The 13,477-nt window shown below is 39.7% G+C and overlaps 1 long non-coding RNA gene across 1 annotated transcript; it reads left to right on the forward strand.

Annotated features, from left to right (window-relative positions):
• The first annotated feature begins 1,046 nt into the window (after nucleotides 1-1,046).
• LOC147176463 (uncharacterized) lies at nucleotides 1,047-10,699 on the forward strand. The gene is made up of 3 exons (XR_015094660.1): nucleotides 1,047-1,632; nucleotides 6,143-6,212; nucleotides 10,152-10,699. It is a non-coding gene; the product is annotated as an uncharacterized LOC147176463 (long non-coding RNA).
• The last annotated feature ends 2,778 nt before the right edge of the window (nucleotides 10,700-13,477 follow it).

Raw genomic sequence — 13,477 nt, forward strand, 5'->3', positions numbered from 1 at the left:
GGCCTTTTTCTGAAGGGCTGTGGTGTTGTGCTCCCACTTTAGGTCCGGGGAGATGATTGTGCCCAGAAAGCGATATGACTTTTCATTTATAAGATATAAATGTCACCGAATTTAAAATATAAGGTACAATTCAACATAAAAAAACTAAAAGATAAATGTCTACTATATTCATGAACATATAGTGCAGATTAGATACAACTATGTCATTACAGTGAAATGTTTATTGGCAGATGCAGAGAAGCAGTAAACTGCAGTAATATGGCATATGGGAATGCTAAATTGTGAAGTATTATAATATGGTAATGTGTAGTGCTATCACTATCGAATATTTTTAGAATCAATTAATCGATTAATCAATTGATTAATCAACTAATCAGTTTCATTTTAATTTTGCATTGAAGTGTATTACAAAAGCATTTTTCTCCCTGATTACTGTTTATTAAGCAGTGATTGTTGTTTATTTTGCACTTCGTATTCGTATAGTGATTAAAGAAAGGGTGATTGATGTTATACTATGTTACCGGTTTGGTCAATGTTTTCCAAAGATGTTTGCAAATGGAGACCGGTGTTCACTGTTTGGAACATAATTACCTTGCTGAAGGACCGATTTATCTTTAACAAAGAAAAACTTTGTGCTGACTGCAACGATTATCGGCTGGTTGCAACTTTTTCAACCTTATCACAGACAAAGGAATTTCATTTCTGTGTCCTGGACATACCACAGTGTGGGTTTAGGGGACCAAGAGCCAACCCCCGTCCCCCCCCCCCCCCCCCAAACCTCCAGCCCCACCAGCTCTGGATTGAAAAGACTGAGTGACAGAAAGAAACATTTCCAGACCTGACTGTGTGTATTATTTAGCAGCAGAAAAAAATAATTATGAAATGTTATGTGATTGCCATTTTTGAAATGTTGACCCCATGAATAATCTTGAAGATGTCTCCTTTGAGTGACATAGTCTCCACTTACCTTTCATTTGTGTGCACGTTTTAACAGTTGTAAGCTAGGTAACATTTCTCCTGATGTGTTCAACTGTACGTGTTTGCATTGATTGAATTTTGACCTTAGAATCTCGGTTAACATGGAATTCAAATTAAATCTGATGAGTCTTCACCCAAAACTCACCCCAAGGCTGGTAAATTTCTGCCTTGGTCTCTGTAGGAAACCGAGACCGGACCCCTGGTGAGGACGCCACCCAGCCGCTATAAAAAGCAGGCTTCCTGCTTGTCTCTCTCTCTCTTTTCCCTTTGGACGCTCGCTTGGCTGCTCTTCATACTGCTGGCCCCCCTGCTCCCTGGGGTCCAGTCTTCATCTGGCACGGCTGTTAGCAAAAGGGCTAGCACGCGGCTGGCGTGACCACCAGCACACGGATGGCGTGACCACCAGCACACGGATGGCATGATCAATACACGCGACGAACTCACGGAGGCCATGACTCCCCGACAGGCCCAGCGAAACACGCTGTTTTTGTCCCTGCAAAGGCTAAAACAGATTGTGCCAATACAGGCACTCTGAGGCTGCAGCAGGTCGACTCCCGTGAGGCTCAGCTGAGAAGCCGGATGAACTCTCTCTCTCTCTCTGCATCTCTTCTTCAAGGACACGTCTACACTTCTCGGGCCAAACTGAGACCATCTGTAAGTGCAACTTTGCAATTATTAACCAGACTGTACAAATTGGTGCATCCAATTGGGTTAAACAATCAAGTTAAATGTGGGTCCTATGTGGCTTGATTAAGTAGTCCCGTCTCCTCGGTTAAGACCGTTTCTCTTTTCTTGTTTTAGTTTTTTCTGTGATTACTTTATCATTTTAATTCTTCTTTTTAATTCCTATCACAGTTGTTAATTTCGCTTCTTTTAACTCTTTGACCGACAAAAACGTTTAATAATGTTTAGTAAAATCCAAATCAGTGCCGCCAAAAACGTTAAAAGACGTTAACTATGTTTTTTTTTTTTTTTTTAAAACGGGTGGAGGAAAGCCTTGGCCAGCTGTGCTGAAAGTATCAAGCAGATCGAGTTAGTATTATGACTATTTATGAGCACTAGATGGCAGCGATGACTCTCTTTGGACAAGATCGGGTAGGAGTCAGTAGAAGACGTGAGGCGGAGCTAGAGGGGAGAATGGCTGAGGAAGCGAAAATGGCGACCGGTTGCAAGCAGCTCACGCTTGAGCATTTTTTTCAAAGACGAAAAGCATCGACCAATGTTAAAGAGCACATTGATGATGATGATGGTGACTCCGAGGTTGACGCCGAAGTTGGAAGCGTTGACGCGGCGTTTTCGATCACGTCGTAAAGCCTCACCGGCTAGCGATGTAACAGCGGAAAACGTGGTGCACTTCTGCACAGGCAGACGTTCAATCGGACGATGAAGAGTACCCCGAGTCCAATGCATATTCATCGGAGGAGTGGGTACAGTCTGATCACGGAGAAGACACTGGTTCTGGACTACGATGCCACCATGAATGGAGTGGATAGGATGGATCAGAACATCTCTTACCACCCGGTATAGGAACTGAAGGACATGAGGAAGCCAGACGTAACACCAGGTCACCGTATCATGATCCTGAGAGTAGACTTGATGACAACATGGCCAAACACACACTGCAGTATATACCTGCTACTCCCCGGAAAAAAAGGCCGGCAAGAAAGTGTCGGGTCTGCACGTGAAGGGCAATCGCAGTGAAACTAATCTGTGGTGCAAATCCTGCTGCGTCCCCTTGCACGCAGGGGAGTTTTACACAATATACCACACAAAAAGAAAAACTGTGTAGTTGAAACATCCACACAATTGTAAATAATACCACAGTTGCACACATTTGTAAATAGTTTGCCAAATTGTTTTGTCAAATTGTTACACTGTTGAATGTAAATAAACGTATTTTGCTATCAAAAAACACTTTTTCATTGTTGGTGGTAGTGTTTTATAGAAGTAAAGCAATGTTTAGGTGTTTGTGGCATCATTCATGGGAAAAAAAAGGTGTCAAATTCACTAGAGTGCATGAAATAATATCGTTTCACAAAAGCTTGATTTCTCCGTATTTTGGTCCAAAACAGAGCATTTGGATGAAACTAACCTATTTTCTATTGTTGATTACTGAAAAACTGAATAAGGTAGAAACAAACTTTATTTTTGATGAAAGATGAGAGTTCAATCTTTCATTTGGTAGTATCTGTGTTTCCATAGTCCAAACACAAAATTTTCTGTGGACCTTGAAAGATCAGTTAAAATGCTTAAATCAGCTGGCACCCACATGTTCTCTTTTCTGAAAATGCTTGGCAGTCAAAGAGTTAAGTTCCAAGTAGATTTCCCCAAATAGCTTAGAATGTGCACAAAATCAAAACCTGAATGTGTACTGTGTGTGTGTTTTATCAATTTATATTAACCTCTGATGAAGATGAACAAAGAACTCACTAAATTGTAAAAAGAGTACAAACTTAATTTTAATGACTGATTCAATGAGGTTCTCATCTTTTATCCTGATAAAATCATCAAAAATACAAACCCAATTCCCCAAAAGTTGGGACATTGTACAAATTGTGAATAAAAACTGAATGCAATTATGTGTAAGTGCCAAATTTTAATATTATATTCAGATTAGAACATAGAGAACAGGTCAAAAGTTTAAACTGAGAAAATGTATCATTTTAAGGGAAAACTATGTTGATTTTAAATTCCATGGTGTCAACAAATCAAAAAAAAAGTTGGGACAAGACCATTTTCATCACTGTGAGGCATTCCCTCTTTTTCTTACAATAGTCTGCAAACGTCTGGGGATCGAGGAGACAAGTTTCTCAAGTTTAGAAATAGGAACGCTGTCCTGTTCTTGTCTAACACATATCTCTCTAACTGTTCAACTGTCTTGGGCTTTCTTTGTTGCACCTTCCCCTTTATGATGCGCCAAATGTGCTCTATAAGTGAAAGAAGTGGACTGCAGGCTGGCAATTTCAGTACCTGGATCCTTTTCTTACGCAGCCATGATGTTGTAATTGGTGCTGCATGTGGTCTGGCATTAACGTTTTGAAAAATGCAAGATCTTTTCTAAAAGTGATGATGCCTGGATGGGAGCATATGTTGTTCTCGAATCTGAATATACCTTTCTGCATTGACGATGCCTTTCCAGTTGTGGAAGTTGCCCATGCCACACGCACTCATGCAACCCTCTACGATCATAGATGCAGGCTTATAAACTGAGTGCTGATAACAACTTGGGTTGTCCTTGTCCTCGTTAGTCAGTATGATATAGCGCCCCCGTTTTCCACAAAGAACTTCGAATCGTGATTCGTCTGACCACAAAACAGGTTTCCACTTTGCCACACTCCATTTTAAATAACCCCTGGCCCAGAGAAACGCCTGCGTTTTTTGGTCTGCTTTAAAAATGGCTTCTTCTTTGTACTGTAGGTCATTTGGCAACGGCGGCTGGCACGGTGAATTGTGTTCACCCACAATGTCTTCTGGAAGTATTACTGAGCCCTTTCTGTGATTTCTCTTACAGTAAGCATTCCTGATTACGGTGCAGTGCCGTTTAAGGGCCCGAAGATCATGGGCATCCAGTATGATTTTTCGGCCTTGACCCTTACACACAGAGATTGTTCCAGATTCTCTGAATCTTTGGATGATGTTATGCACTGTAGATGATGATTACTTCAACCTTTTTGCAATTTTTCCGCTTGTAAACACTTTTCTGATATTTCTCAACTATCTTTCTGCGCAACATTGGAGGAAGTGGTGATTCTCTACCCATCTTCGCTTCTGAGAGACACTGCCACTCCGAGAAGCTCTTTTTATACTCCAATCAAGTTGTCAATGGACCTCATTAGTGGTAACTTTATAAGTGCAATTGACTTAGCCTCTTATTGCTACCTGTCCCAACTTTTTTGAGATTTGTTGGCACCATGAAATTTACAATCAACATATTTTCCCCTTTAAATGTTACATTTTCTAAGTTTAAACTTTTGACCTGTCATCTATGTTCTATTCTGAACAAAATATTGAAATTTGTCACTTCCACATAATTGCATTCAGTTTGTATTCACAATTTGTGTGTCCCAACTTTTTGGGAATTGGATTTGTAGATGTGGTGCTCCGCAGGCTTGCTAAGTGATTTAAATATTAAGTTTGAGTCTCCTTCAATTAAAGAGTCAATTGATTATTAATTTTATAATCAACCATTATTGTTTTAATAATTAATAGTTTAATAATTAATTATTAGATCAATCATTAATTGTTTAATAATTAATTATTAGATCAATCATTAATTGTTTAATAATTGATTATTAAATCAATAAGGGTTAATTATAAAATTAATAATCAATTAACTCATTAATTGAAGGAGACTCAAAGAACTCACAAAATTGTAAAACGGGTACAACCTTCATTTTAATCTGTTATCCTGATCAAATTTGTTGGTAACACATTGTAATGCCCCAACAATTTCCTATGTGTTTCTACACAAATGGCTTAATAAAGCCATACTGAAATATATAACACACACACATACTGTCACTACCTAACTAATTTTTCATGGAAAACACTTATTGGAGGTATATGCCAATTTTTTCCAAGAATTTTGGGGTGTTTACAATACACAGATTTTTGCTATATGCAGGGTGCCTCAGTCCCTATCCCTGTAATAGCGTTGGTCCACTGTATACTACATACATTTTGGGGATTAATGTGTGGCATTTCCAAGCAAGAGCACTGCCAGTGATTTGGAGTTCTTGTGAAAAAATATCACCACCGTACTTTGATTGAAAATACAATTTGGGTTCTTTGTTCATAAGAATCAGAATTACTCCCCAGTTATGGCACCCATATTTCCAAATATTAAAAAGTTGTATTTATTTGAGATATTTACTTGGCTGGCATACAACTGTTTGGAGACCAGTCCAAGGTGTATCCTGTGTCTTGCCCAAAGTTGGTGGGATATACTCTTGCTCAGCCGCAACTGTAAGCACTAAAGATGATGAATAAATTCACTTGGCTTGACCACTACCGGATTACAGTTTTGCATCCTGAAGTTTTAACACTCACTGAAACAAAGTAAAACATATTGTACACTGTACGTGTTTACTGCACTGTTAAAGAGGCCTAAACTTGTAGCAGCCATCACAGCCATAGAGCTTAATTGGGACATTTCTATTTATAGGTTGCTATGAGACAGCACAGAAGCAGTTTCTAATTAGAACAGTGATGTTCTCAGCCCCTGCAAGGAACAGGTAAATCAAACACATTCCACCAGCACTGCAAACCTTTCATGGCATTTGCATTTGTTCCCCCGTTCCCCTGTTCCCCCCCTCCACTACCAAAACATCTACCACCTGGTAAAAAGTCACCACCACAACCACGTTTAATCAGTAGTCCTTTAGAGGACTACTGATTAAACGTGCCCTCTGGTCTTTTCCAATGAGACTGGAACTAATCACTTTATGAACCATCCAAACACTTGACATCTTATGTCATAGGTGTCAAACTCCGGTCCTGGAGGGCTGCGTAGTCCTGCAGGTTTTGGAGGTTTCCCTCTTCCAACACAAGCTGATTCCAATCAGCAGGATCGTTATCATTCTTATGCAGAGCTTGCTGATGAGCTGATCATATATCAGCTATGTTGGAGAACGGAAACATCCAAAACCTGCAGCACTGCGGCCCTCCAGGACCGGAGTTTGACACCTATGTCTTATGTGGTGCAGTTGTTGACAGCAGTGATTTCTCACCTGTGATTGCCTTCTCAGTCCTCAGAGACAGGATGTTTCTCGAAAAAAAACCCCATCAACATCTGTCTTTGGAAATTCTTGGTGGGAATTTGCTCACTTTAAGGAGAATCAAATATAGCTTACATCTCTGAAAATAATTAAGAGACCACTGGAAAATGATCAGTTTATGATTTTGCTATTCATAAGCATATGTTTTAGGAAGATTATTACTTTTTTTTTATTCTATAAACTACTGACAACATAACTGTCAATTCCATGTACAAATATTGTCATTTAAAGCTATCCTATGCAGTGGCGTCTCTGGCATGAAAAGTTGAGTGGGGCACAACAGTGGGCACTATACATTCACAAGCAGCAAAGCCTACACAATAAATTCTAAATTAATTCAAGATCACAATCCGGTGGGAAAACGCTATGTAAATGAAGTAGCCTACCATTTATTTGTAGCCTTACAAATTAAGGCTATGAATAAAACCTTCGAATGGTTCAAAATAGTGCCGTGCAATTAATCGAAATCCAATTACAATTTCAATTATTACACTAATTTTGAGTTTAAATTTATATATTTGCACCTTTTTTATTTTAAATTATTAATTTAATAAGTTTTATTTTCATTTCATTTTCATTTGAAAGGGACAATGCAGCAGTTGCTAATTTGCATCTGTAGTCCCCTATACATAAACACATTAAAATGCACATCACAAAGCAATACAAAGTCAATATAAAACAAATAAGAACATTGCAATAAGACAACAGAATGTCATAGTAAGAGGATAAGATAAAAACAAAACAATATAAAAAGAGTTAATGGTCGCACTTCTGATTGTCCTTCAGCCAACATTTAAAGTTACCTTTGAAGGATGAGTATGTGGGACATTCCCTAATTGTGGAAGTTAGACTTGACTGTTCCAAAAAAGTCATTTTTTTAAAAAATTCTTTGAGTGGCGTTGAAGCAAGACCATGGAGACACTTATATATAAAGCAGGCAAATCTTAAAGTCCTAAAGCTATGGAAGCTTAAAAAGTTGTGCTTTTTGAGAACACTGCATATGTGATATGAGAGAGTTTTTTTGTCTTGAGTCTTCAGTGCTTTTTATAGAGAGATTCTATTGGTTTGAGTGCAGAAGCAGATGCCAGAGACCAGCTAGTTAAGCAGTAGTCTATATGTGAAAGGATCATACAGTGTAAAAACATCAGAGCTGTGCTGCTGGTTAATGAAATCCTTATCTGTCTGAAGTTTTCCGGTTTGTAGTTCACAGAGTTAGTCACTTTTTTATGTGTTTCCTGAAGGATAGTGTGGATTTCACTTTGACTCCCAGGTATCTGAACTCACTCACCAAAGCCAGCTCCTCCCCAATTAAAAACACAGCTTTCCCAGCTTCCCAGAGAAGAGATGGAGACAGGTCTGGAGAGTCATTTATTCGACGTCGGGCCGAAAACACATTTAAATGTAAACGATGTCTATTGACCACATCGATCACAGCTTTGAAGCCACTTTCTTTGAAGTCGGCCCAACTGTCACTGTGCTGTGCTGTGTCATTTACTATAAAATAAAATAAGGACTTTTTAAACGACTTTGCAAATGCTGAAATATGATCATATCCTCTTTATGGGGGACTTTAATATTCACGTGTGCTGTCCTGAAAAACCATAAAGTTGAGTTGAGTACTGTTTATCCGCATTGTCACCTGCTCTTCTTGCCCCGTGCGCTAATTTGCTAGCTAACAGCCAATCACAGTGATCAAATGCCCCCGACGCCGATTCAACATGTCTAATTTGCTGGAATTTTTTGCTGGATTGCTGTAATAACTGGCAGTGGTAGAACATACATTACCACTCCAAATTTAATGAATTATTATTATTATTATTATTATTATTATTATTATTATTATTATTATTGTATGATGTGTCATATTATGGAGTGAGGCATTTGTGTGACATAAATACTCACAAAAATAAATGAAAACACCCTATATAGCCTGGACATAATTTGAATTCCTTGTTTAAAAATATAATAATAATAATATATAATAATAAAAATAATAATATGCTTTAAAAACATAAAAAATCCAAATTGTTTGATATGAGACTTTTTTTAAGTGGTGGAACTAACTATTTACTTTGCCTGGTAATGAGTTCCTTTTATTATGAAGTAATTCAATTACTAACTCAGTTACTTTTTTAAGCAAGTAATGAGTAACTATAGCTAATTACTTTTTTAAAGTAACGTTCCCAACACTGCTCATGATTAACCGTGTCAAGGCCCTTTTAAGGTCTAGGAAAACGGCTCCCACAGTTATTCTTATCTAAGACATTTGTTTTTTTCTATTAGCATTGTTATGGCCGACTCAGTGGAATGGTGAGCACGGAAGCCAAACTGCATCAGATTGAGATGTGTAAGACCATAATTGAGATGATCTACTAGCTGAGTGGCTATCCATTTTTCTATTATTTTACAGATAACAGGAAGAATGCTAATTGGTCTGTAGTTACTGAGTTCAATTTTACTTCCAGATTTGAAAATTGGAATAACGCTGCTCACCTTCCAGTTGGACGGAACCATAGAGTCTGATGGACAGGTTTACCAGTTGCCTGATGGAATTAGCCAGTGACTCCACATGTTGTTTTAAAAAAATTGTGTCAAGTCTATAAACATCCTTGGCATTAGAATTGTTAAGAGTGGAAATAATTTAAATTACCTCTCTTTCAGAAATCTTGCTTTTCATTCATCTCAGTTTCTATTTCCAATTGGCCAGATTTTATTTCTTCTTCTTCTTTTCCTTTCGGCTTTTCCCTTCAGGAGTCACCACAGCGAATCAGTTGCCTCCATCTAACCCTGTCCTCTGCAACCTCTGCTCTCACACCAACTACCTCCATGTCCTATTTAACTTCATCCATAAACCTCCTCTTTGGTCTTCCTCTAGACCTCCTGCCTGGCATTTGGAAACTCAGCATTTTTCTGACTATCTCTCCTCTGTCCAAACCATCTCAGTCTGGCCTCTCTGACTTTACCTCCAAAGCCTTTATAATGTGCTGTCCCTCTGATGTATTCATTCCTGATTCTATCCATCCTGGTCACTCTCAAAGAGAACCTCTGCATTATCATCTCTGCCACCTTCAGCTCTGCCTCCTGTCTTTTCCTCAGTGGCACTGTCTCCAGACCTCGCTGGTCTCACCACAGTTTTATAAACCTTTCCTTTCCTTTCATTTTAGCTGAAACTCTTCTCTCACACATCACACCTGACACTCTTCTCCATCCGTTCCAGCCTGCCTGCCCACGCTTCTTCACTTCACTTCTTTTCCCCACTCTCCATTGCTCTGGACCTTTGACCCTAAATACTTAAACTCCTTCTCCCAGTAATCTCACTCTTCCACTTGGGTCCCTCCCATTCACACACAGATACTCCATCTTGCTACAGCTAACCTTCATTCCTCTCCTTTCCAGGGCAAACCTCCACGCCTCTAGCTTCTCCTCCACCTGTTCCCTGCTCTCACTACAGATCACAATGTCATCAGCAAACATCATAGTCCATGGAGATTCCTGTCTAACCTCGTCTATCATCCTGTCCAGAGCTGATCCCTGATGTAGTCACACCTACAGCACACGTCACCACTGTCATATTTGTTTGTTTAAAAAAAAATGGGATAGAACATATTAATGAACATTTGCAAATGTAAATATGTATGGGATTATAGCCGTTTGACTAATTTGCATCCCTTGTCCGGCAAGAAGGTATCTTTACAATAGCCTTTTTATTTAATCATTCATGACTTTTGTAATTGCATTTGGGTCCTGTGCACCTTCTGATGACGTCCCATTACAACACCTCCAATTGAACAACACTGGAAAAAATTTTTTGAATCACCTTCAAACTTTTGTCTCAATATAAAATACAGAGTTACATTTTGATGATTGTTTTAAAGGGGATGTCTCTCAGCATTTTTAGCCTTTCCACAGTTAATTATAGACAGATATATAATGATTAAATCTTACCTTTGACACCATGGCGATTAATTTTTTTAGAAAATATTAGGTATTTTGCTGGCTATTTTTCTAACGCGGAAGTATAATGCCCGGTTCAGTATAACCCCGCCTCCCCCCGTGTGATTGTCGTGCCCCTCTCGTCCGAGCCGGCTGATGCATGCACCGCCCACAAAACTCTGGAGCGCTGCATTCGAGCACTCCTCTGCTATGCAAGACCTTGCAGTACAACCGCGTCTTCTTTAAATGTGGAAATTGGATGGATGTTAAATTCTTCAATAAACATTTGAAACAAAACTATTCCTTTGCCGCAAGTGCTCGTAGTGGAGGAGGAGGGGAGAAAAAAAAGACCCTCAGTGGGACACAAACCCAGATCTTCTGCTTACAGGGTGAGTATGCTGACCACTTCACCATTCATTCAGCTGGGTTTTTTAGTGCAAAAAAAATATTTGTAGTTTACACAAGTGTCAGCCACCCTGGGAATTTAAGACGGCCAATTGTCATTGCACTTTGGCATTGCAAATGTGAAGGATCATTGATTGCTTTGAATGTTTACTGCTAAAGGGTACTTTTTTTAATCACTTTTATCACTATCTTGCGAGCATCTTCACATTACAACACCTCCAATAGAACAACATTGAACATTTCTTCTATTCACCTCGAAACATTTGTCTCCATATAAAATACAGTAACATTTTGATGATTGTTTTAAAGCGGATGTATCTCAGTATTTTAAGCCCTTCCACAGTTAATTATAGAAATATAATGATTAAATCTTACCTTTGACACCATGGCGATGACATTTTTTAGGAAATATTAGGTATTTTCCCCCAAAAATATAAATAATAATCAATAAACATTTGAAACAAAATGACCCCTTTGCCGCAAATAATCGTAGTGAAGTAGGAGGGGCGGGGAGAAGAAAAAAAACAACCTTGAGTGGGACACGAACCCAAACCTTCTGCTTTCAGGGTGAGCATGCTGGCCACTTCACCATTCATTCGGCTAGGTTCATCAGTGCAAAAAAAAATATTTGTAGTTTACACAAGTGTCAGCCACCTGAGAATTTAAGACGGCCAATTGTCATTGCACTTTGGCATTGCAAATGTGAAGGATAATTGATTGCTTTGAATGTTTACTAGTTCTATCACTATCCTGCGAGCATGGAGGTCTCAGAAAAAGTGGCCGTGTGTTTAGTCAGCATAGGTGGTGCAGGGGTGGGTCCGCACCTGATGACGTCATAGAGTGAGCACTCTCTCATTTTCTCGGGTTGGGAGGGGCTGGTGCTTGGAGAGCAGAATGACAAACAATTTCTCATAGATGGACTAATGGAGGAAAACATCACGGAAGGAATTAGCATTTTAACATGTCTGAAACCTCCAAAAAGTTGTTTTTTTCATGTTACTGTCCCTTTAACTGTATATGTTAATGTAAAAGGAGAAATGATGCAGGAAGGCCAACCGGCGTAAAGTGCTCCAATCCTATGGAAGTTGACAGTACCAAATGTTGGCTGCAGCGACTACTGTAGGCCACAATGACACTAAGATCAGGTACGTGCAAGAGGCCTCTTGCTAACGTTTGCCTCCTTCTCAACTGCTCACTTCCCCCCTTCGGAAATACGATACGATACGATATACTTTTATTTTCCCCGTGGGGAACTTTTTCCTGGACTCTGTCCAGCTGCAGTTACAGTAAAGAAGAAACAACAGAATAGAAAGAGATAAAATTAAAGTTAAATAAGAAGTGCAGCAATAAGAAATCTTCACAGAAGTATACATGTGTAGAGAAGTACATACATGAGGACTGCACACACCCCTAAATATATATATATATATATATATATATATATATATATATATATATATATATATATATATATATATACACATGAGTATGTACAGCACGGCTGCATATATTCCACACACACAACATTGCACCATATATCTATTGTACTGAGTTAATGTCGGTTGTTAAGCAGTTTGATGGATGTCGGCAGGAATGAGTTCTTGTAGCGGTTCAGCCTGGTTCTGGGGGCCCCGAATCTCCTGCCGGAAGGCAGTAGCTGGAACTCATGATGCAGAATGTGAGTCGGGTCAGTAACAATTTTCTGTGCCAGTCCGGTGACGGACCGCTCATAAAGCATCTGTAGGGAAGGATGATTCCTGACCCCCATGAGCTTCATGGCAGTCCGCACCAGACCGGCAATCTGTGACCTTGACTGCACAGTCAGGTTGCCGTACCAGGCCGCAATGCCGTATCTGATGATACTTTCCAATGCAGCCCGGTAGAACAACAGCATGATCCTCTGCTCCACTCCATAGACCCTAAGTCTGCGTAGGAAATAGAGACGCTGTTGGAGTTTGGAGCAGAGACTTCCAACATGTACCCTCCAGCTGAGTGTGTTGTCAATGTGGACCCCCAGATACCTGTATGAACCCACCTGGCTGATGTGATTGCTTTTAATGACGACTGGCCTGTGGTCACCAACAGCTTTTGGATCAAATATCACTTCTTCTGTCTTCCCCACATTGAGCACAAGATGATTCTGGTCACACCACTGGACAAATTTCTCTATTTCTGAGAAATAGTCCAGTGGGCTACCACCGGCCTGCAGCAAGCTGACGATAGCTGTGTCATCAGAGAACTTAATGATAAAGTTCTCTGGGTGTGATGTCACACAATCATTTGTGTACAACGTGAAGAGGACCGGGGAGCTGACGCAGCCCTGTGGGGCGCCTGTGCTTATCAATCTGGGTTCCGAGAGGGAGCTGTTGACCCTGACTTGCTGT

Source organism: Leptonotus elevatus, chromosome 4 (genome assembly GCF_054856555.1).
Source record: "Leptonotus elevatus isolate MCC_2025b chromosome 4, RoL_Lele_1.0, whole genome shotgun sequence".
NCBI classification, from domain to species: domain Eukaryota; kingdom Metazoa; phylum Chordata; class Actinopteri; order Syngnathiformes; family Syngnathidae; genus Leptonotus; species Leptonotus elevatus.